This window comes from Tursiops truncatus, chromosome 3, assembly GCF_011762595.2.
Source record: "Tursiops truncatus isolate mTurTru1 chromosome 3, mTurTru1.mat.Y, whole genome shotgun sequence".
In the NCBI taxonomy this organism is placed as follows: Eukaryota; Metazoa; Chordata; class Mammalia; order Artiodactyla; family Delphinidae; genus Tursiops; species Tursiops truncatus.
Genome location: NC_047036.1, coordinates 143,853,112 through 143,878,896, shown reverse-complemented (window position 1 = coordinate 143,878,896; position 25,785 = coordinate 143,853,112). Strand labels below are relative to the sequence as shown.

Here is a 25,785-nt window from a genome sequence, read left to right as displayed (position 1 = left end):
GCTAGACAATAGGGGTCCACTGAGGGTTTTAAGAGGAGTGACCTGAACAGGCTAGGGTTTCAGAAAGCTCCCTCTGTGGCAACGTGGAAGATGGATTCAATGAAACTGGATCTGGGAGATCAGGTGAGGAGGCCATTAGGTTTGGGGAGGGTCCCTAGAAGAGGGTCTTGAGCCAGGTCTCTTTCTTTCAGATTGCGGGTTTTTATCTATGCTCTGCATTGATCTGACCCTGCATCACACCTGGCCCCTGGTGCCTGACACGGAGTCCATCGCACCCATCCTACAGGTGGATGGCATTCCCCATTGGGAGTGGCTGGCTGAGAGGAAGCATGCCCATCCTTTCCACCATCGTTGCAGTGTTACAAGGACATGGGGCTGAAGCCTTCCCTCCCTCTCTTCCCAACAAGCAGTGGTTGCTCCATAATATGATTAGAGACAGGGGTCTAGGTCAAAGCTGACAAGGAAAGAAAGCAGTGTGTATGTCCCTGTCCTTTCCCAGACATCAAACAAGCCACTTCATGTGTGTTACTTCAGTTCATTCCTACAACAGCCCTTTAGAACAGGTATGATCATCTCCAAGGATGAAGAAAAGTGAGGCTCGGAGTGGGGAAGTGACACTACACATCCACGGCCCTGAAGCTGTTATGTGATAAAGCCAGGCTTAGAATCCAAATCTGCTGATAGAAGGTCCAAACTATTAGGCTAATGTGAGCGCGTCCCATCTTGATTTGAAATGCTGGCCTGATTCATGACATGTGCTAATGCCCATGGGCTCTGTGAAATCTTCCAGGGAGGGTGGAGAAACCTTGACTAAGCAGTCTGCCCTCTGGGTGCACTGGGATTTCATGCTCTTTGTTTGAACTATGGTAACTTATGACTTTTCTCACTTCTTTTTTTTTTTTTTTTTTTTTTTAGTTAACTTATTAATTTATTTATTTTTGGCTGCGTTGGGTCTTCGTTGCTGGGTCTTCGTTGCTGTGCGTGGGCTTTCTCTAGTTGCGGCATCCGGGTGCTACATTTTATTGTGGTGCATGGGCTTCTCATTGCAGTAGCTTCTCTTGTTCCGGAGCTCAGGCTCTAGGCGCACAGGCTTCAGTAGTTGTGGCACACGGGCTCAGGAGTTGTGGCTTGCAGGCTCTAGAGCTCAGGCTCAGTAGTTGTGGTTCATGGGATTAGTTGCTCTGCAGCATGCGGGATCTTCCCGGACCAGGGATTGAACCCGTGTGCCCTGCATTGGCAGGCAGATTCTTAACCAGGGCGCCACCAGGGAAGTCCCTTTTTCTCACTTCTTTAATCTTTGTTTCAGTTCTGCCAGGGGTTCTGACTGTCGCAGACCTCACAGCTCCAGGACCCAGCACTGGGCAACTTTGGCAATTGGTCCATGACCTCATCTCTCTAGCCAGGGATAACAGGCTAGGGAACTGGTGATGGATGGCAGGTATTCTGGAGGCTCCAGGAGAGTGGAGGTCAGGAAGGGCCATGTCCCTGGATACCAGGCCCAGCCTGGCCTAACAACCATCCCTATATTTCTACACAAGTGTCACAAGAAGATGAGGAGAAGCTGCTGAAATGCCTTGTCTCTGAGGCACCATGTTTCCTTTTAGTCACCGCCAGAGACTTCTGGGGGCAGAAGAGGATTCTAGTGGGAAGTCTGGAGGCCATGCCCAGCTGGAGCTCTCAGAAGGAGAAACTGAGGCTGATGAGTACCTCCCAGCAGCTCTCATCGTGGTGCCCACTGAGGAGGAACTTCCAGATCACACACAAGCACGTGTACCCGCGTGAACACACACACTCACACGTGTCAGCCAACCCAATCCCTGCTGTCTCCGTCCTGTGCCCTGAGAGGCCTATCCTTTGGGCTTCCTTGCCAGCTGGCTTGGCACGTGCCCATGGGGCGGGCTCTAGCCAACCCCTTGCCACTAGTTTTAGGAAGGAAGAGGCATCTGTTCCAGATTGACCCCTGAACTCTGGGAGACACTTGTCACATTCTCAGTGGTTCTCAGGGAGCGCCCTCACTTCATTCAAGGTGTGTGTGGGCAGGGGGAGAAGATACACAGCACCTCTCAAAGAAATTCCTACTCTTGGTCACTCTCCCTCCACAATCTACCTGCCTCTTTTATATTCTTAAAGTAGCAAAGGGACCAGGTTTTTTGATCCCCATTTAGCATGTCCTGCACAGCTGGTCTATCACCTCCGTTAGATATTAAGGGCTCTGTTGGGCTGCACCCCACAGGCCTGCAAGGCCTGCACTTGCCCAGCTTCAAGACTGAAGAAAGCCCTGGAGTCAGCAACAGAATCATCAATGGTTTAATGGATGCGGGAGCTTCCACGTCTGAAGCAAGGTCCTGGAGCGACACCCCACCACGTGTAGCGGACGGTGAGCAGGACATGGTGGTAATCTTCTCTGGGGGAGGTGGGGGGAGGAGAGATTACCAGACAGAGGAGGATTGACATCTGGTAGGCTCGTCAGTTACCAGGGAAACCAGCAGAGGGGCACGCCCCTCCCTGCCCCTTTGATAAGAACAATCACCAGCTGGGGTCTGGGGCAAGTACATGGGAAGGTCAGTCATGTTCGTAGGGTGTAGGTGAAGCAGGCACTGGTCAGGCACGGGATGTACAGAGAGCAAGACAGGAGCCATCCTGAATGGCCCGACCAGACAGGCTCTTAACACATTTTGTTCTCAGCTCTTGGGGCACTTCCGAGCAAGAGAACCTGAGTGTTAGAAAATCAACGATTCCTGGGAGTATGCGGTGCGGGGGCAAGATAGAGGCAAGAGATTAAGAGATACTAACTACTGTGTAGAAAAGAAATAAACTACAAGGATATATTGTACAGCACAGGGAATACAGCCAATATTGTATAACAACTTTAAATAGAGTATAATCTATAAAAATTTTGAGTCACTACGCTGTACACCTGAAATCAATATACTATTGTAAATCAACTACACACAATGCTGAAAGCTCAGCTTCTCTGTACACGGGTACTGAAGCCGAGTGGGGCCTGGGCACAGAGGCCTCCTTTTGTCCCCCATTTCTTGTAGGCAAGACTCCAGCCTCCATGACCTTCCCTGAGTTCCAAAGGAATACAAAGAGGCTGAGCTTTCAGTAACAGTGCAGAATCAAATCTCGGAGGCAGAGTTCTGGGTGAAGTAGAAAAGGATAGCTTTATTGCTTTGCCAGGCAAAAGGGGACACAGTGGGCTCCGGCCCTCAAAAACTATGTGTCCCAACCCGGGAGGATTTGATGAGGAATTGATGGTTCAAAGGTGGGGTCTCTGACAAGATTAGGGTGTGTGCAGGGCCTGGGTGGTCACATCTCCTAATCTTGATGAGCTTCTCCGGTCCCTTTAATCTCGCCTCAGGTGCTTTCTGGCTGCTCCTCCCTTGATTAGCAACTGTTTGAATCTGTCCTTTGGAACTCAGGGAAGGTCATGGAGGCTGGAGTCTTGCCTACAAGAAATGGGAGACAAAAGGGCCTCCCTGCCCGGGAGCCCTACAGGGCCCCACTCAGTTTCATGCCTCAATAAAAAGAAAAAATACATAGAAAAACAAATTAATTTTTAAAAATGCCATAACCCTCCTCCTTCCCTCCTTCTTCCTTCCTCTCTTTTTTGTGCATCTGCATATAGTGGATAAATTCCAATCCTATATGTATAGGTGTGCGCGCACGTGCACACACACACACACACACACCCTTCCCATACACACACAAATACAACAAGTAGCTGAAAACAGAGTCTAAGAGACCTAGGTGGTGGAGGTGTTATCTCCACAAGTATCATCTGGGCCCCAAATACCACACGTCAATGACCCCTGTGCCTGGGTCTCCCCAAAGGTCATCAGTAGATCTGAGCTTGTGTCATTGAGTCCTGGCATCATCTGAGCCAATAATCAGGCCAAAATAGATGTTTCTGACGAATGCCTTTCCTGTCGGCAATGCACTGCTCACAGTTCACAAAGCCCCTCTATACCCCTCACTCTATCTCACTCTTGCACAGAGCTCTGTGAGAAGAGAATATTATCTGTCTCTGGTAAAGATGAAGATGCTCATTTCAAGCCTATTGAAGTTCTGAAACAGGAGGGAAGGGGGCAGAGCACAACCTTTAAAAGAATGACATACGAGTTGAGAATACAACATAACTGGTTAGAACCAACTTGGTCCAAGATGGCGGAAGATTTGACTTCCAGTAGACCTTGAGCCTCATTACATGCTCATTGTAATACATTAGCATAAGCTAAATGACGCACCCACAGGCATCATGACAGTTCCCAGGTCAACCATATAAGGCCAAAAAGGGGGCAGTGGCTCTGTTCCTGGAAATCCCCACCCCTTCCCTAAAATAGTTGAAATAATCCTCCCACTCTTTAGCCTGTGAAATTACCCAGCCCATAAAAACTAACCATCCTATATTTCAGGGCCTCTGGCCTTCTGAGATGACCCACACTCTGTCTGTGGAGTGTGTTTCTGGACTGCATTCTGTCTATGGAATGTGTATCTCTCTAAATAAATCCACTCTTTACCTATCACTTTGCCTCTCATTGAATTCCTTCTACACTGAGATATAAAGAACCTGAGCTTCATTAAGTCCTGAGAGCAGGTGTGCAATTTCAATGAACAGACAGTGGGTTTGGGGGCTTCCCTGGTGGCGCAGTGGTTAAGAATCCGCCTGCCAATGCAAGGGACACAGGTTAGAGCCCTGGCCCGGGAAGATCCCACATGCATGGAGCAGCTAAGCCCGTGCGCCACAACTACTGAGCCTGAGCTCTAGAGCCCGTGAGCCACAACTACTGAGCCTGTGCGCCACAACTGCTGAAGCCCGCGTGCCTAGAGCCTGTGCTCCGCAAGAAGACAAGCCACCCAATGAGAATCCCACACACCGCAACAAAGAGTAGCCCCCTCTCGCCGAAACTAGAGAAAGCCCACGCAGAGCAACGAAGACCTAACACAGCCAAAAATAAGAAGAAGTTTTAAAAAGACAGTGGGTTCAAGTGCCAATCTGGGCTTTGGCTGGGTTCGAGTCCCGGCCCATGGGTTCAAGTCCCAATCTAAGTTGTGCAGTTTCAGTTCTTTTCTTTGTTTGTTTTTTTGTATTTATTTATTTATTATTTATTTTTGGCTGCGTTGGGTCTTCATTGCTGTGCATGGGCTACCTCTAGTTGCGGTGAGCAAGGGCTACTCTTCGTTGTGGTGCACAGGCTTCTCACTGCAGTGGCTTCTCTTGTTGCGGAGCTCGGGTTCTAGGCACGCGGGCTTCAGTAGTTGTGGCACATGGGCTTCAGTAGTTGTGGCTCGTGGGCTCTAGAGCGCAGGCTCAGTAGTTGTGGCACATGGGCTTAGCTGCTCCGTGGCATGTGGGATCTTCCTGGACCAGGACTCGAACCCGTGTCCCCTGCATTGGCAGGTGGATTCTTAACCACTGTGCCACCAGGGAAGCCCGTAGTTTCAGTTCTTAATGAACCAAACTAAACACAGTGGAAGAAACCCTGTTTACTTTCCTTCCCCCTCCCCATTTTCCCCCACTGCAAACTTAACTACACCGATACCTCTCCTCCCCTCCTGCAACACTGGGAAAACATCTAAGGCCCGCCTGGGCTCTGGACCCCATCCTTCTGCTTCTCAGGGGAAGTCCCATTTACCATTTATTCCCTCCCTCCTCAAGTAGCTTCAATCTCTCTCTCTCTCTTTCTCTCTTCTGGACCTTCCTAGTCACCTAAGATTCATTTCTAGCATGGTAGAAAGTTAGGCTTATAGAAGAAAATTAGAAAGAGGAAATGGATGAAGGAGAAGAGAAAAGGAAGGAAGGGGAGAAAAAGATGGGAGAGATGGAACTGCCTATTTGCCCGCGAGCAACAAACGCACTTGCAAGTCTTCTGACTTGACACTTCCACCCACTATTGCCTTATTGCTCTCCTCTTCTTCACAGCCAAACATTTTGGGGGAAAGGTCTGTATATGTCTCTACTTCTTCACCTCCTGTTTATTTCTCAACCAGCTGCCATGTGGCTTCTGTCCCTTCCTCTCCACGAAAACTGATTTAAATTCACCAGGGAGCATCAAGGTGCAAAATCCAAGACTGAAAAAAAAAAAGGTTTCTCCCGAGCACGTGGTCTGAGGATGACACTTCCTCCCACGTTCCCTGAGACTCTCCTTTCCCCTGTCCTCTGTGGCCCTACCTCTTCCTGACGTGTACCCTCCCTCTCCATCTCCTTTGCTTTTTTTCCCCATTAACCCTTAAGTGCCAGGGCTACTTCCTAAGCCTCCTTCATTCCTTGCACTCTTCACTCCCACGGGGAGATGCCATTCAAATCCACAATTCCAACCACCAGTATCAGCTCCCCACTGATGACTACCCAAACCACGTCATAACAACAACAGTAATAAATATTTATTAACAGATAACAAGCAGCAGGTACCATCATCAGTCGTAGCTCATGGATAAGCAAACTTAAGTGACGAGGCTGAGGTCACACGGTTATTAAGAGGCAGCTTTTCAGGTCCACTCATGACCACTTCTGGTTTCCGGCAAGATGAGAAACTGACAAGGGCTGCTAGCTCCCTCTCTCCAAATCAACCCTGAAGAACACGTGAAGGTGAAAGGGGGGTTGATGAATCTGACAGCAGCCTAGGAAATAAGATGACAGTCAAGTGCCAACCAGGTGACAGATTCCGAAGGGGATCCTAGAGCCACTCCTTTCATGTGTTTCCAAGGGGCTGGGGGTGGAATTGCCTGCCAGTCAGTGATTTGGGGCAGAACAGCAGCAGTAGGGCACTGGCTCGGCTGGGGAACAGAGAACAGCAGGTGCACACAGATGGCCTGGCTCTGGGCACTCCTCCTTGCCCCACAGCCTGAGGCCCCCAGGCCTCCGGGGCCTAAGGATTGATCATTTAACCCCCGTGACACCACCCCGTTACCCCAACATCAACCAATCAGAGAATTGTGCACGAGCTGATCACATACCCCGCGACCCCCTTCCCCCACCTGGTTTTTAAAAATGCTTTGCTGAAACCCTTCGGGGAGTTCAGGGTTTTTTGGGGCGTGAGCCACCGTCTCCTCGACTGGGCCCGCAATAAAACTTTCTCTGCTCCGAACTCCAACGTTTCTGTACTGTTTGGCCTCACTGTGCGTCAGGCGCGCAAACTTGCATCTGATGACAGTTCGTTCCAGGTTGTCGTTCCAGAGCACTCACCCTGAAGTGGACATCTCCACACACACTCACACTCTCAGCACTTGGCAGAACACAAGCCATGGCCAGGCCTTCCAGCCCTCCCTCTGGACGAGGTGATGAGCCCCCCAGGAGGTTAGTGCATGTGAGCTCTCACGGTAAAATAACTGATGGGAAGCACCATAAAAGAAAGTCAAAAGGGCATTCAGTGAATATCAGATAAAGCACAATAAACAATATCAAATACGCACAACAAGTATCTTCAAACACATAGAAGAGGATCAGAGTTCATAAAACAATTCAAGAACAAACACGTCTATTGAAAAACCATAGGAACAGTAAGCAACACTGGGTTGAAAAATAGTTTGAAAAAATATAATGGTGAAAAAAATGAACTTCGATAGATTGATTGAAGAGCGGAATGAATAAAGCTGAAGAATGAATTAGCAAGACTGGAAATTCTAGTCTAGACAATCACCCACAGGATAACTGGGAAGAGACTAAAGAAGTATAAAATGAAAAAATAATTTTTTTAATAAAAAAGAAGTAAGGGATATGCAGGAAAGAAGTAGAATTGTCAGCAAATCCCAGAAGAGGAAAAAAATAAACATGGGTAAGAAAATATCTGAAGAAACAATAACCAGTTTTTTTTCCTAAGATTAGAAAGAAATGAAAGACTTTAAAAGATCTTAACAGAGTAACAGATAGGTATGAATAAACCCACTTATAGTGACATTACAATGATAGTTCAGAACATCAAAAGCAAAGAGAAAATGTAAATGCTTCCAAAGAGGAAGAACAGATCACCTCTTAAAATCAGACAATGGAACTTTGAAAAACATTTATTCAAGTAATATATATATTAATAAAATGATACATAAAATTATAATTATTAAAATTATATATATGTATATAGTATAGCACACCAATTAAAACACACGGCTTGATTTTCACAATGTGAACATATCTGTGTAACTAACCCCCGTATCAAAAAAGATAATGTTACCCACCACCCAACAAGTCTTCTTGGCCCTTACCAGTCACCATTTGCCCCCTAAAGACACCCCTATCCTTACTGCTAACTATCCTTAGTTTTTGCTTTTTTTGAATTTTATATAAATAGACACACACTGTATATACTCATTTGTAACTGGCTTCTTCTGTTCGACATTATGTTTGTAGGATTCACCATGTGGTTGTACCCATGTAGCAATTGTTCATTTATTCTCACTGATGCAAAGCAGAGTTTCTCAATCTCAGCACTATTGACCTGTGTGGGCCAGGTAATTCTTTGATATGGGGAGGCTGTCTTATGCACTGTAGGATGTTTAGCAACATCCCCGGTCTCCACCCGCTAGATACCAGTAGCAATCCTCTCTTCCTGCCCCAACAAGTTGTGATAACCAAAAAATACTTCCAGACATTGCCAAATATCTCCAGGGAGGTAACGTCGTCTTCTCTTAGCACTGCTGTATAGTGCTGTATAGCACTACTCTGTATGAGCATATCAAAGTTTATTTATCTCTTCTACTGTTGAAGGACATTTAGGTTGTTTCCAATTTGGGGCCTCAAAGAATAATAATACTACGAAGGGAAACAACATTTTCAACAGTTTTAAAGGAAAAGAACATCAAACCCAGAATTTTCATCTATATAAAAAGTCTCAGTTTTATCACTCAAAGATCGCCTTTGAAAATATTTTATAGGTAATATTCCAGCAAGACGAGAAACAAATCCATAGGAAAGCTGTACACCATATGTGAAATAAAGGTGAGTAAACAGCACAGCAAAGATACCGTCATCTAAAACAGGACAAACAACTTCCACTTCTGGGTAGGATGTAGGTTGAAACAGGCCAACACTGTCACTAACAGCAACTATTAAGACCAGACAAATTACAAAAAATCACATTCTAAAGGTGTCAAAGGCCTGTGGCACTAATGAGGAAAGGATGGGCTAAAAATCTCAGGGAGGGCAGACTAGTTTAGAAGAGACCTGTCAGATAGGCAGCTGGTATATTCCCCTGGGAGCATTTGCCAAATCTGGCCATGGGTTGAGGACTAGGGACTTGGCCCAGGCAAATAGCCACTGTGAGGGGAAAGGGCAACCATCAAAGCATTCTGCTATTGCTTAGGGCTGGAATGACAAAATCAGAACAAGGAGCCTCAGACACATCTGTTTTTCCTGAGTCCGCATTTGCTGACTCCAAAGGCTAGGGGTGCAGCAGGAGGATAAATGAGCTAGGCTAAAAGATTTTGAAAGTCAAATAAAATCTGAGGCATATGCTAGGTCATAAAACAAGTCTGAATAAAGGTGACAGGATTGAAATCATACAAAGTGTGTTTTTCAACCACAATGGAATTAAATTAGAAATCAGCAACAAAGAAATCTGAAAACTCCTCAAAAAAAAAAAGGAATTCCCTGGCAGTCCAGTGGTTAGGAATGCCGGGGACCCAGGTTCGATCCCTGGTCAGGGAACAAAAAGATCCCTCAAGCCGTGCAGTGCAGTCAAAAAAAAAGAAAGAAAATTCCTCAAATATCTCAAAATTAAACAACATATCTCCAAATAACCCATGGGTCAAAGAAGAAGTCACAAGAGAATTAGAAAACATCTTGAACTGACATAACAGATCAAAATTCCTGGGATGTAGCTAAAATAATGGTTAGTCAGAAAGGCACACCTTTAAATACCTATATCAGAAAAGAAGAAAGACCTCAACTTTCTACTTAACTTTCTAGACTAACTTTCTATCTTAATATACTAGAAAGAGATGAAAAACACAATAGAAAAATGTATCAAAGATCTCTTTGCAAAAGAGGATAACCAAATGTCTGAGAAAGATATGAAAGGCCCTCAGCTGTTCTAGTCATTAGAATATGCAAATGAAATCCACCATGTGATACAAACCCATCAGAACCAGAATGGCTAAAATAAAAAGGATGGAAAAATAACATGTATGGGTGATAAAGTGGAGCAATTAGAACTCTCTTACATTGGGGATGGGGTGTAAACTAGCATGCCTACTCTGGAGATCTGTTTAGCCTTATTGACCAAAGCTGACATACTAAACAGGAATGCTTACCTATGCTCACCAAAAGCCATGCACTAGAATGGTTACGACAGCTCGCTTCAAAATCGCAAACAAAACAAGAAACCGTAAATTTACCCAAATGCTCATCAAAACTAAAATCAATAAATAAAATGCAGTATGCCATATCATGAAATACTATACAAGATACTACATGACAATGACCAAAACTACAGTGACATACAACCACACAAATGAATCTACAAAAAGCTGAGCATAAGAAGATAGATACAACAGAAACAAAAACACATACTGCATGACTCTGCATATAAAGTACAAAAATTGTCAAGATGTATATATTCTTTTTTTTTTTCTTTTTTTTGCGGTATGCGGGCCTCTCACTGTTGTGGCCTCTCCTGTTGCGGAGCACAGGCTCCGGACGCACAGGCTCAGCAGCCATGGCTCACGGACCCAGCCACTCTGCGGCATGTGGGATCTTCCCGGACCGGGGCACGAACCCGTGTCCCCTGCATTGGCAGGCGGACTCTCAACCACTGCGCCACCAGGGAAGCCCCATATACATTCTTTTAGCAGTCAGAATTGTGGTTTCCCTTAGTGAGGGTATAGGTAGTGACTGGAAATAGGAATAAGGGAAGTTTCTTGAGTGTTAGTTATGTTCTGGTTTTTATTGTGCTAGTTACACTAGTGTATGTATTTTCTGAAAATCCATTAAGCTATACCCTTATTATATGTTTGTGTTTCTATATGCATATAATACTTCAATTAAAGTTTTCAAAAAATCATGTAGCAAGTGACTGAGACAGGATTCACACACAGCTAGTCAGACTTAAGAGACTGAATCCTAAATCTTAAATTTAGAATCAGGGTTACATCATTCTCTGCAATAGTTGAGGGGGAAAAAATTAAGTATTCAGAGAAACAGAACAATAAGATATATATATATATATATATATATATATATATAGGGGGAGAGAGAGAGAGAGAGAGAGAGTGTTTTTTGTTTTTTTAGAAATTGGCTCATGCAATTCTGGGCGCTGGCAAGTTGGAACTCTGCAGGGCAGGCCCGCAGGCTGCAGACTCAGGAAGGAGCTGAGCTGCAGCTGAAGTCTGAAGGCCTCTTGAGGCAGAATTCCCTCTTCTTCAAGGGACCACTGTCTTTTTTCTCTGAAGGCCTTCAACCGACTGGATGAGGTCCACCCACATTACGTGGTGTAATCTGCTTTACTCAAAGCCGACTGATTTAAATGTTAGTCTCATGTTTTTGAAAAAGCCTTCACAGGGGCTTCCTTGGTGGCGCAGTGGTTAAGAATCCGCCTGCCAATGCAGGGGACACAGGTTCGAACCCTGGTCTGGGAAGATCCCACATGTCGTGGAGCAGCTAAGCCCATGTGTCACAACTACTGAGCCCGCGCGCCTAGAGCCCGGGCGCCAAAAGAAGCCACCGCAATGAGAAGCCCGTGCACCACGATGAAGAGTAGCCCCTGCTCGCTGCAACTAGAGAAAGCCCACAAGCAGCAATGAAGACCCAACACAGCCAAAAAAGAAAAATGTTAAAAAAAAGAAAATACCAGGCTTCCCTGGTGGTGCAGTGGTTGAGAGTCCACCTGCCGATGCAGGGGACACGGGTTCGTGACCCGTTCCGGGATGATCCCACATGCCGCAGAGCGGCTGGGCCCGTGAGCCATGGCCGCTGAGCCTGCGCATCCGGAGCCTGTGCTCCACAACAGGAGAGGCCACAACAGTGAGAGGCCCGCGTACTGCAAAAAAAAAAAAAAAAAAAAAGGAAGAAAATACCAAGTGTTGACAAGGCTATGAGAAAACACCAACCAACCCTCTTGCACTGCTGATGGGAGAGAAAGCCAGAACGGCTAAACTGGAGAGCAATCTGGCAGAACTTCCATCCTTCATCAGTTCTAAGATACACATTTTGTGTGTGCCATGAACTGAGGGGTGATGTCCTGCAGATAAGCCTATGTCCATGCATCCAATTCCCACTGGAGCTTAAATTCATCACGATCTTACTGAAGTCATCGTCTTGCCCTACCCCCTACTCTGTTTCTTCTAGTGAACTCCCTACCAGGTTTACGGTATCACCATCTATTCAGTCACCTAAGAAGGTAACTTGAAAGTCAACTTGTACTCTTCCCACACTCCCTCCCTGTCACGCCTCAGTGGGTTACCAGAGACAACACTATTAACATTTTTTTCTAAGTGACTTTAACTTTTTTTTCCTCAACCTTGAGATCTTACTATTATAGATATAATTTTGTGTCTAGGTTATTAACCAGAGGAAACAAGCATTTCTCCAATCATTAAAAATAAATCTTATAAGCAATATGAAAGATTGCTTCAAAATTCCTCCCTTTAGAGGAGAATCTAATTTTAGCTGCTAGGTAAACACCTTTTTATACCAGTGTAAGGGATTCAGGGGACAAGAGAATGATATAGATGAGATGAGACTGGCCATGTGTTGATAATTCCTGAAGCTAAAGGATGGATTCATGGGAATTTATTAACACTACTCCTTCTACCTTTGTATTTGTTTGAAATTTTCCATAATAAAAAAGTTAAAGAAAAAAAGTGTAAGGGATTCAATATTTCTCAGAGAAGGCCTCTCAGGGCATTTCCTCGGAGTGCTGACCCTTGGGAAGGTCATGTGATGTAAGGGGTTCTGCTTACCATCTGGGGCCCTGTACTCAGACTTCGATTCTAATACCAGTGTGCCTCTTACCAGTCACGACTTAGGAAGTTTCCTTTCTGAAATTCAACTTTCTTTCCCTCCCTCATAGGGTTATTAAGAGGGTTAAAAAGAGCCAGAGCCCTACAAAACAAGAAGCAATCCCATTTATACAAAACACTAGAAAATGCAAACTACTCTAAAGTGACAGCCATCAGTGGTTGCCTGGAGAGGGTAGAGGCAGGGAGGGGTAAGATAACGGGATTACCAAGGGGCATAAAGAAACTTTGGGGGGCTGATAGACATGCTGTCTATCTTATGGTGATGGTTTCAGGTGCAAATACTTACATTAAAATTTTTCTAATTGTACACTAAAAAAAAGGATTAAAAGAAATATGTGTCAAGCACTTAGCACCACACCTAGGGAAGAGTAAGCACTCCATGAATACTAGCCTCCATCATCATCCTCCCTTTCATCATCAAGGTAATTAAGCATTAAGAGAAGCAGACACTCCTAAAGACTGGTTATATCTCCTGATGTTAAAATGGCATCTCAGAGCTTGTGGTCTTGGCTTATTTGATCCTGCATATTTCTGTTCCAATTAATCCTTAACTGCTTCTTGAAATGCAGGAGCATTTTGCCTTCAAAAGTGAGCATTTAATTAATGCTCTCACACATTCTGCGTCCTACCTTCTTATCCTTGAGAAACTTAAAAAATCTAGGACTTCCCTGGTGGCGCAGTGGTTAAGAATCCGCCTGCCAATGCAGGGGACACGGGTTCGATCCCAGGTCCAGGAAGATCCCACAGGCCACAGAGCAACTAAGCCCGAGGGCCACAACTACTGAGCCTGCACTCTAGAGCCCGCAAGCCACAACTACTGAGCCCGCGTGCCACAACTACTGAAGCCCGCACACCTAGAGCCCGTGCTCTGCAACAAGAGAAGCCACCCAATGGGAAGCCCACGCACCGCAGCGAAGAGTAGCCCCACTCACCACAACTAGAGAGAGCCCATGCGCAGCAGCGAAGATCCAACACAGCCAAAAATAAATAAATAAATAAATAAAAATCTAATTGCCAACTTTGGCCTCAAGTCACATGTGAGAAAATAACAGTGTGGGCTAAATACTATGTTGTAAAATGAGAAGAAGAAAGAGAACTGTATTAGCTGAGTACCAACTGTGAGCCATAATCTGGGCTACATGCTTTTTTCACTGAAATTCTGCATTGTAGGCACATTTCTCCTTCCTGGCAGATGAGGAAACCTTGGCTCAGGAAGGGGAAGTGAGTTGCCCACAGTCACACAGCCAGGAAGTGACAGAGTCAGAAATGGAAGTGAATTCTCTCGGAGTTCAAAGCCCTGGCTTCTTCTACTCTATCATGCTGCCCCCAGAACACCCACTGCCCAGAAAAATTCAGATAATGCTCCACTGTCAATAATAGTATTTACTAAGCCGTCACTAGATGCCCGGTGCTAAATCTGTTCCCTGTATTATCTCATTTAATCCTCATATCAACCCTATGATGTGGATACAGGTGCCATCCCCATTTAACAGAAGAGGAAACTGAGGCTCAGAGAAGTCAAGCCCCAAGCTCAAGGTCACGCTGCTGTGAAGTGTCATGGTTGTGAAACAGGAGGTAAGGGGGCAGGGCACAACTTTAAAAGAATGACACAGCCATAGGACATGACAAAAACTGGTGAAAACTAACTAGATCCAAGATGGAGGAAGATTTGACTTCCAGGGGACCTTGAGCCTCATTATATGCTTATTGTAACATATTAGCATAAGCTAAGTGACACAACCACCAGTGCCATGACAGTTTTGAGGCCGACCATCAGAGATCAAAACGTGGGCGGTGGCCCAATTCCTGGAAATCTCTGTCCTTTCCCAAAAATAACTGGAATAACCTTCCCCCTCATTAGCCTAAGAAATGACCCAGCCCATAAAAAGCAACCATGCCATATTTCGGTGCCTCTCGTCTTCTGAGATGGCCCACACTCCATCTGTGGAGTGTGTTTCTCTCTAAATAAATCCACTTCTTACCTATCACTTTGTCCCTCACTGAATTCTTTCTGTGATGAGACATTAAGAACCCGAGCTTCATTAAGTCCCGAGACCAGGTGTGTGATCTCAGTTAAAAGACCATGGGTTCAAGTCCCACTCTGGGTTTTGGCTCGGTTTGAGTCCCAGTGCATGGGTTCAAGTCCCGATCTGAGTTACATGGTTTCAGTTGGGAACCTAACCCAGGTCTGCCCTATTCCAAAGAGCAGGCACTCAACCTCACCCTCCTCCTTCCTGTCATCCCTGCCTCTCGCATCCACTGGAAACATCTGGTTGAAAAAAAGAAAATCTGGGGCTTCCCTGGTGGCGCAGTGGTTGAGAGTCCGCCTGCCGATGCAGTGGACACGAGTTCGTGCGCCGGTCCGGGAAGATCCCACATACCACGGAGCGGCTGGGCCCGTGAGCCATGGCCGCTGAGCCTGCGCGTCCGGAGCCTGTGCTCCACAACGGGAGAGGCCACAACAGTGAGAGGCCCGCGTACCACAAAAAAAAAAAAGAAAAAAAAAGAAAATCTGTTCCTATATCCCAAGTTCTTCAGGTTTCATATCGATTCTTTCACTCAGTCCATAATTAGTGAACCTGTAGTGAACATTCCAGTAATCAAGGGAGACAAAGACGAAGGCCTGTGCAACACAATCCCTGTGGTGTCCATCATTATCCAACTACAGGATCCCAGAAGGCAAACCTGGCTGCACAGCCGCATTTTCTAGGCCTCCTCATTGTCCCCATGCCAATGACACACATTACAATGAATTAAAATGTCTTCAAGCCTGAAATCATTTTCCAGAGAAACTGGGCCAAAGGCCAGACCTCTTCTTTGAGCTTCTCTCCCCTAAGCTTAGGATCTGCTTTCCCTCTGAGACACGTTTCTGAGAAGGAAGGCGGAATAACACAGTCTGTGCTCCCTGCTAGGAGAGGAGGGCTATGACTGACTGGTACGGGGATTTAACAGGCATGTTGCCTTGCCTCAAGGTGGGGAGAGCTCTGTGATCCCATGTGTGCTGCAGAGCACCCCAGGGAGATCCGGCTGAAGTAGATGCCCACTGGGACCACATTCTTGCTGGGCTTTTCACCAGCCTTGTCTGGCTTCCTCATTCCCTTTCATTTTCGCTCCCTCAAAAAACTGCTTGAATGGACTTCCCTGGTGGTGCAGTGGCTAAGAATCCGCCTGCCAATGCAGGGGACACGGGTTCCAGCCCTGGCCCGGGAAGATCCCACATGCCACAGAGCAACTAAGCCCGTGCGCTACAACTACTGAGCCTGCATGCCACAACTACTGAAGCCCGCGTGCCTAGAGCCTGTGCTCCACAACAAGGGAAGCCACTACAATGAGAAGCCCATGGACCGCAACAAACAGTAGCCCCTGCTCGCCGCAACTAGAGAAAGCCTGTGCGCAGCAACGAAGACCCAACGCAGCCAAAAACAAACAAACAAACAAATAAATTTACTAAAAGAAAAAAAATTGCTTGAACAATGAACATGCCATCTCAGCTTCTGCTTCTAGTGAAACCAATCCAAAACAGTTGGTACCAGAAGTGGTCCTAGGAAACAAACTGCATGCCGCTTTCATGCGATTGCTGATTTTCACCTTCGGTGAACAGGATGAAGTAAAGTTGGAGGGGGTGAGATGATACAGTGTCTCTAGCGTCTGAGGTCTGGGGGAAGTGGTCACCAAACAGACCTCTGAATCAGGTGGCTCTTGCTCAGCACTGTTGATTTGTTAAAGAGAGAAAATGACAGGCTCACTGATCAACAATTTCAGAGGGCCTGCGTGGCAGCATTTAAAGAGACTCGCATCTCCTGCAGCTGGAGGGCACAGAGAGCAGGTGCAGGAATGAATTGTAAGAGTGGCAGAACTTCAGAGAAGGCCAGTTCTCGGATAGGTGCATCCCTTTACACCAAAGACAAAGCCCCAGAAGGGAGAAAGAGGATCCTGATTCTTGGGAGGGGCTATCTGAAGGGATAAACCCAGATACTCCTGAACCCTCTGGGCCTGCAGACGAGTCCTGTTCCCTTGCTGGAAGACAGAGCCCCACTGCCGCCTTACCTTGCTGGAAAATGAAGCAGGTGCTTTACAAAGCAACACGTGCCCTCCTAGGGATTTGCCCCACCTCCTTTCCTGGCCCCAGACTGATAACCAGGGAATAACCTTAGCATGGACCAACTGAGGAAAGGAGGGGAGGAAAGAAAGGGATTACATATCAGACCTGGCCAACATACACAGGCCCCAACTGGCCTGTGGAAGATTCCGAGGGTGATAGATGAAGGTGGGGGGGATGAGATATAAACTGGGGAAGTAGAGTTCGTTGATATGGAGGGATCCTCTCCAGTGATATAGGATTTAACACTCTGGCAAGGGCCCCAGAGGATGGTTCCAATATGCTGATGGGACAGTACTTGAAAGATTCGAAAAAGCAATGATCCAAACTGAACAATGTAGAGATGCCAGAACTGCCACTGCAAACTGGAGGGAAGGACAGAAAGGCTCAGAGGAGTGGGCATACTAGAACGTGCCTACTGTATATGACAGGAAAACCCACAAGCTGCCCGTGTTCCTTGGGAAGGCCTGGAGAACTCTCCATTTAGCACGGAGATAAGAAAAGTGTTGGTGGGGGAGCAATGGTATCACGAGCAGCTCAATAGTGGCTGTTACAGAACTGGGCTCCACAGAACTTGGAGAATAAAATTCCAGAGTAGCAAAGACCGATGAAAGCACTCAAGCCTAAGAAACAAGATGGTGCAATTACCATAAAGGGCAACAAGGTCAGAATAGCAGCCAGGGGACTTGACCTGCAGGGACCCAGGCAGATGGCTCATCAAACATAGAAATCATGGGGACAAATTAGGACAGCCAGCTAGGTTTTGCTTAATATACCCAATCAAAAGACATCAAGAATGGATGAGCAAAAGAATGAGGTCAGAGATATTCATGGGCATAGGACCGAGGCAGCAACACTGGGTCCAGTGCTCAGAAGGGCCCTGTGCTTGGGGTTTAATGCTCTGTGCTTGCCGTCTTGAAATTCTTTTTTTTTTTCTTTGGCCACACCGCGCAGCTTGCAGTATCTTAGTTCCCCAACAAGAGATAAAACCCACGCCCTCAGCAGTGAAAGCGCGGAGTCCTAACCACTGGACAACCAGGGAATTCCCACCAGCTTGAAATTCTTAATTGCACTTGCCAGCTTGAAATTCTTCATTTTTCTTTGAATCTGCTTTGTAAAGGAAGTCCTATGTACGTTAAGACAAGAGAGATACACAGGGACTTGGAGGCTTGGCTCAGAGGCAGTGCCATCTCCCACTGCCTCCTCACCTCCTTTACGCCCTGACACCCCACATTCTGCGCAGCCTCTCCCTCCCTGACCCCTCCAGTGACTGCTGCAGCCCTCCACTCCTGGCAGCGGCCTGAGAGCAGGCACAGGGAAAGGTAGGGACAGGCACACAGGCTTCCCGGGGCAGGGCTTGGTGGCAGCCGTCCCTGCCCTTGGCACACTCAGCTGGCACTGGGCAAGAACAAGCCTCTCACCTACTCCCGATGCAGGTACCTAGACATCCTAGCACGGAGGTTGGTGAACCCTTAGGATTTCCTTCCCCTGAGCGTTGGAGCAGGTGGCCTGTGAGAAGGGAAGATTCCCGGCACAACTTCCCCAGCCAGGACACGGCACGTCAGGTGCTCAGCGCATCCCTATGCCTCATGCACCCTCCTTCCAGCCTTCCTGAGTCTGGCTTGTGTTCGTCTCTTCTGACTAACTGGAGGCTCCTTCTGGGGATGAGCCATAAAAAAACAAATTGTGTCATTTTGGTGATTCCACATCCAAGTTAAACACTCTGATATTTGCATTTAAATTGGCATTGCACAAGATAAAGAGGAATGGTGAAATTTATTAAATTTAAACTTTACATTTTCCTTGACTTAGAACTACATTAAATACCAGATTAAAAAAAAAAAACACGGCAGGTTAAGAGAGAGATTGTGGAAGAAAGGAAAAGGTTTTTGTTTTTTTGTTTGTTTGTTAAAGAACCAATTTTATTTATTATATTTAGTTTTTGGTTGCGTTGGGTCTTCGTTGCTGCACACGGGCTTTCTGTAGTTGTGGTGAGCGGGGGCTACTCTTCATCGCGGTGTGCGGGCTTCTCACTGCGGTGGCTTCTCTTGTTGCGGAGCACAGGCCCTAGGCACGTGGGCTTCAGTAGTTGTGGCACCCAGGCTCAGTAGTTGTGGCACACGGGCTTAGTTGCTCCGCAGCATGTGGGATCTTCCCGGACCAGGGATTGAACCCATGTCCCCTGCCCTGGCAGACAGATTCTCAACCACTGTGCCACCAGGGAAGTCCCAGGAAAAGGTTTTATAAGTCAGTATCTTCAACAGCACTTTTCCCTTTTTGTTTTGAATGAAGGGCCCCCCATTTTCATTTTGCTCTGGATCCCACAAATTACATAGCTGGCCCTGCTCACTCTCCTTTTCCTGAGAGCACTGACTCCAGTAAATCACTTGAACAATGCCCCTGTTCCTGTCCCAGACCTGGCTTCTAGCACCCTGACATAAGACACAGGCAACTTATCCAGGAAAGAAAAAACTAGAATTCTCCACCCCCCCAAAAAAAACCCACAGAAGCAGCAAGAGACAAGGCGTTCATTGTGTCCTGTGGCCAGAGCAGAATCCAGTCTCTGCAACTGTCACACCTTCTCCTCCTCGCATCTCACCCTGAGCTCCTCTCTGAAATGGCGTCAGCAGGGTGCTTGCTGAGGTTCTCTGATAATAACAGCTACCGTTTACTGAGCACCATCCACGTGTCAGACAGGTGCTTCCCACGCCTTATGGTCAATCCACAGGTCAACCCCAAGCAGCAGGTAACAGGATTCCCATGTTACAGACAGGACATAGCCTCGTGGGGTGAAGCCCAAGGTCACTCATCCAGCAAGTGACAGACCCAGGGTTAGGCTCCAGGGCCTTTGCTTTTCATCACCAGGCTACCCAGCTTCTGCTGCCCCGGTGCTAGCACTGGAGCCAGAGGGGTGCAAAAGACATGGTCCTTACAAGGGCACACCTTTTTTTCTCCTTAAAATTTTCTTTTATTGTCTTCTTCTGCTTACAAAACATAGGATTATTATTAAAATAAAGACAGAATACAAACACTGCAAGTTCCTATTTACACGTATTCCAGGCTGAACGATATTTCCAAACATTCTGCATTCAATCAGAAACTCCCAAAATAGAGATGGAACTCAAATTCAGTCCAAATCTGTTCCCCACCCCCCCAAACCCGCTTAACATTACTGGCAGGGTCAGTCCAGCCTCCTGGAATCACACAGCTCTAGTGACAAGGCTCTCATTTTTTTTTTTTTTTTTTTTTTTTGCGGTACGCGGGCCTCTCACTGTTGTGGCCTCTCCCGTTGTGGAGCACAGGCTCCGGACGCGCAGGCTCAGCGGCCACGGCTCACGGGCCCAGTCACTCCGCGGCATGAGGGATCTTCCCGGACCGGGGCACGAACCCGTGTCCCCTGCATCGGCAGGTGGACTCTCAACCACTGCGCCACCAGGGAAGCCCCAAGGCTCTCATTTCTATACTAGGAATTTACAACTATATTTTTCCAGCAAATTGGAAATCATGTCCTCACCATCTGTTCCTCCATAACCACCTCTCTTTGGTCTAGTTCTGCCCTGAGAACACACCTAACCAGATGAGATAAGACAAGCAGCCCAGAGACAGCCCCTCCAGATGGGGACGAACACTGCTGGTCTCCCTAAGAGCTTCTGCTAGGGCATGGCTTCCAGACCCCCTCACATCCTGGGTGCCTCTTCCACTCACTCCAGCCCAACAAAGTCAGATCCATGACTCAGGACTCTCTTGATTCCAAGTGTCAAAAACCCAAGTCAAACTGATTTAAGAAAAAAAAAAAAAATGGGGCTTCCTTGGTGGCGCAGTGGTTAAGAATCCGCCTGCCAATGCAGCGGACACGGGTTCGAGCCCTGGTCCGGGAAGATCCCACATGCCGCGGAGCAACTAAGCCCATGTACCACAACTACTGAGCCTGTACTCTAGAGCCCACGAGCCACAACTACTGAGCCCGCGTGCCTAGAGCCCATGCTCCGCAACAAGAGAAGCCACCGCAATGAGAAGCACGCGCACCGCAACGAAGACCCAAGACAGCCAATTAAAAAAAAAAAAAAAAAGGAGACACTGGATTTATTGGCTCAAGTACCTGAAAATCCAAGCCTGACAGGGAGGAACTCAAACGACATTATGAGCATGGGGGTCTCCCATCACATTGGCTCCACTCTGCAGTAAGCTCTCTCTAGAGGGTTGAGGCAGGAGCAGGCTTACATCCCCAGAGCTTACCATCCCTGGGGGAAAAGAAGGCCAATAAACGCATCAAAATTGAGACCTGCTGGCCCAGATTTGGATCATATTGTCATCCTTGAACCAACCATTGTGGTCAGAGGAATGAGACATGTTGATTGCCAGGCCTGCCTACACACCTACCTGGACCTGGAAGAGGGACTGAGGCCAGGAGAAGGTTAGTTTCTCAAAGGAAAAAAAGTCAAGTTATTTTTATAAGAAATGAGAATAGATGTTGGGCAGGCAAAACCCACACATGCCTTCCAAACACTCACAGCCAAACGCATGGTACTATGCAGTCCCATGTGGTCTGACAAGCCCAATGACGGTGAGATTCTAAGTCTTTTTGTCCTATCCAAAGGAGGAAGATGGTTTCTGGGATTCCAATGAGAGATGGGTATGACTCGGGTTCAAGTTCAAACTTTTCCTTTTTATCTCTTCTTACTTCTTCCTTCCCCAACCCACTGACACTGACCGAGACTCCATCCTGTTGAAACCAGAGGCAAAGAGAAAGGAGACACATGGTATGCCAAGGGACCTGATTCCGTTGACCTCCCAGAACCTTGGAGAACTGCTAGTCCCAAAGACCCTCCTTTCAGGGGAAAAGGAATTGGGGACTAATAGAATTATTTCAAGGTGCTCAGGGAAACTGATGGAGAAGGATCTGTTTCCAACCAATCAGTTTACACCACTCACTTTATATAATACAGATGCTTCTGTACAGGTTAGTAACCTTTAAAAAAAATCAAGTTAGCGTTTAAATGCACTGTGAAAAAGATACTATAATAAAAACTAGCTACCATTTATTAAGTATCCTCTATTTGCAGGAATATTTTAAAACTCTAGGAAGTACATATTATCCCCATTTTACAGATAAGAAAACTGAGTCTCAGAACCTACCCAAGCTTCCAAGGGCAATAAGTGACAGAGCAAGGGTTTGAACCCAGGTCTGTCTGCCTCCAAAGTCCCCATTGTGTTTTCAATCACACACTCTAAAGGAAAGGAATCCCATGGCAATGCTTTTTATAACATTCTTGATAATGCCTCAGAATATCAATCTCATATATGCAAGTTTTTATATCCAAATTTGTTTACAGTGAAGTGCACCTGTGGGTTATTCTGATGGTTACTGGGAATAATCGGTATTGAATTCTTTCCAACACTGAGGTTACAGCCAAACACGACTTTGTTCATCCCCTTGAACATGCTCTGTGCTCCACTGAGCCTTCCACGTACAGTTTAACACGTGGTCAAGAGCATCAGCTATGGTGTCAGATTGCAAGACCCGGCTCCAACCAGCTGAATTGACCCTGAAAAAGTAGCTCATCCATTGAGGACCTTTTATGGAAGTTGTCCCTTCCATAAAATCAACGCAACAATAGGACCTATGTCATGGGATTTTTATGACGATCAAACAAAATCATCTAAGCAAAACTCTTAGCACCATACCTGGTACATAGTAAGTATTCCATAAATGTTCCTACCAGACTGTAAGCAACTTGAAGGCAGGAGTGTGTGTGTGCTTTTCTTGACCACTGCAACCCTAGAACCTAGTTCAAGACCTTGCACATTATAGACACTCAATAAACATTTGTTGAGTGAATACCTTATTAAAGCTAGCTCACTTAATCCTGAACAAATCTATGAAGTAGGGACAGACAAGAAACACAATTCTTTTAAATGTAAAATCATTTAGATAGTGCTAAGTTCTAGGAAAGAAAACAAACAGAAGGACAGAAAGTGACAGGGAAAAGGGGGGAAGATATGTCATAGACAGCCAAGAGCTAAATCAAGGTAGGGACAAAGCCAATGGAGGAGTGTTATGGACTAAATGTTTGCATCCCCCCAAAATCCGGATTGAAGCCCTAACCCCTAGTGTGGCTGTATTTGGAAATAAGGCCACTAGGGAAGCAACGAAGGTGAAATGAGATCATAAGGATGGGGCTCTGATCCAATAGGATTAGTGTCCTTGTAAGAAGAAACACCAGAGAGCTTGCTCTCCCTGCCCCTCTGTACACACGCTTGGAGGAAAGCCCATGTGAGCACACAGTGAGATGGAGGCCACCTACAAGCCCAGAGAAGAGGCCTCAGAATGAAACCTACCTTGTCAGCAGCTTAACCTTGGACTTCTCAGTCTCCAGACTTGTGAGACATAAGTTTCTGTTTAAGCTACCCAGACTGTGGTATTTTATGACGGCTCGAGCTAAAATAGAGCATGTTCTAGGAAAAGGGAACATCAAATGCAAAGGCCCTGAAGGAAAACAACAAGGTCCTACAGTATAGCACAGGGAACTATATTCAATATCCTGAGATAAACCATAATGGAAAAGAATATAAAAAACAATATATAGGCACTTCCCTGGTGGTCCAGTGGCTAATACTCCATGCTGCCAATGTGAGCGGTGGGGGGTGGGGCTCGGGTTCAATCCCCGGTCAGGGAACTAGATCCCACATGCCTCAGTGAAGAGCCTGCATGCCACAACTAAAGATCCTGCATGCCGCAACTAAGACTGGGCGCAGCCAAATAAATAAATAAATATTTTAAAAAAGAATGTATATATGTGTATAACTGAGTTAGCCTGCTGTACAACAGAAATTAATACATTATAAATCCACTGTATTCAATAAAAAAAGAAATTTAAAAATAAACAAACAACAAAGACCTACTGTATAGCACAGAAACCTATACTCGATATTTTGTAATAACCTACATGGGAAAAGAATCATATATATATTCATATTTATTATATATATATGCTTTGCTGTATATGGCCTTTATTATGTTGAGGCAGGCTCCCTCTATGCCCACTTTCTGGAGAGTTTTTATCATAAATGGGTGGTAAATTTTGTCAAAAGCTTTTTCTGCATCTATTGAGATGATCATGTTTTTTTTTGCTTCAATTTGTTAATATGGTGTATCACATTGATTGATTTGCGTATATTGAAGAATCCTTGCATCCCTGAGATAAATCCCACTTGATCATGGTGTATGATCCTTTTAATGTATTGTTGGATTCTGTTTGCTGGTATTTGGTTGAGGATTTTTGTATCTATATTCATCAGTGATATCGGTCTGTAATTTTCTTTTTTTGTAGTATCTTTGTCTGGTTTTGGTATCAGGGTGATGGCGGCCTCATTGAATGAGTCTGGGAGTGTTCCTTCCTCTGCAGTTTTTTGGAAGAGTTTGAGAAGGATGAGTGTTAGCTCTGCTCTAAATGTTTAATAGAATTCACCTGTGGAGCCATCTGGGCCTGGACTTTTGTTTGTTGGAAGATTTTTTTTTTTTTTTTTTTTTTTGTGGTATGCAGGCCTCTCACTGTTGTGGCCTCTTCCCGTTGCGGAGCACAGGCTCCAGACGCGCAGGCTCAGCGGCCATGGCTCACGGGCCCAGCCGCTCCACAGCATGTGGGATCTTCCCGGACCAAGGCACGAACCCGTGTCCCCTGCATCGGCAGGTGGACTCTCAACCACTGCACCACCAGGGAAGCCCTGTTGGAAGATTTTTAAACACAGTTTCAATTTCATTAATTGTGATTGGTCTGTTCATATTTTCTATTTCTTCCTGGTTCAGTCTTGGAAGCTTATACCTTTCTAAGAATTTGTCCATTTCTTCCAGGTTGTCCATTTTATTGGCATAGAGTTGCTTGTAGTAGTCTCTTAGGATGCTTTGTATTTCTGCAGTGTCTGTTGTAACTTTTCCTTTTTCATTTCTAATTCTATTGATTTGAGTCCTCTCCCTCTTTTTCTTGATGAGTCTGGCTAATGGTTTATCAATTTTGTTGATCTTCTCAAAGAACCAGCTTTTAGTTTTATTGATCTTTGCTACTGTTTTCTTTGTTTCTATTTCATTTATTTCTGCTCTGATCTTTATGATTTCTTTCCTTCTACTAACTTTGGGTTTTGTTTGTTCTTCTTTCTCTAGTTCCTTTAGGTGTAAGGTTAGATTGTTTGAGATTTTTGTTTCTCGAGGTAGGCTTGTATTGCTATAAACTTCCCTCTTAGAACTCTTTTTGCTGCATCCCATAGGTTTTGGATCATCGTGTTTTCATTGTCATTTGTCTCTAGGTATTTTTTGATTTCCTCTTTGAGTTCTTCAGTGATCTCTTGGTTATTTAATAACGTATTGTTTAGCTTCCATTTGTTTGTGTTTTTTTCCCTGTAGTTGATTTCTAATCTCATAGCGTTGTGGTCAGAAAAGATGCCTAATATGAGTTCAATTTTCTTAAATTTACTGAGGCTTGATTTGTGACCCAAGATGTGATCTATCCTGGAGAATGTTCCATGTGCACTTGAGAAGAAAGTGTAATCTGCTGTTTTTGGATGGAATGTCCTATAAATATCAATTAAATCTATCTGTTCTATTCTGTCGTTTAAAGCTTGTGTTTCCTTATTAATTTTTTCTTTGGATGGTCTGTCCATTGGTGTAAGTGAGGTGTTAAAGTCCCCCACTGTTATTGTGTTACTGTCAATTTCCTCTCTTATAGCTGTTAGCAGTT

At 45.7% G+C, this 25,785-nt stretch overlaps 1 long non-coding RNA gene across 2 annotated transcripts in view; it reads right to left on the bottom strand.

Annotated features, from left to right (window-relative positions):
• The window catches only part of LOC109551777 (uncharacterized), a 51,033-nt gene that overhangs the window by 8,542 nt on the left and 16,706 nt on the right, over window positions 1-25,785 (bottom strand). The window contains exon 4 of one of the 2 annotated variants that reach the window (XR_012330952.1): window positions 6,377-6,624. The exons of the other annotated variant lie outside the window; for it this stretch is intronic. This is a non-coding gene — a long non-coding RNA (uncharacterized lncRNA). Of the gene's footprint in view, window positions 1-6,376; window positions 6,625-25,785 lie in introns of those variants that run through there. 2 annotated transcript variants of the gene reach the window in all.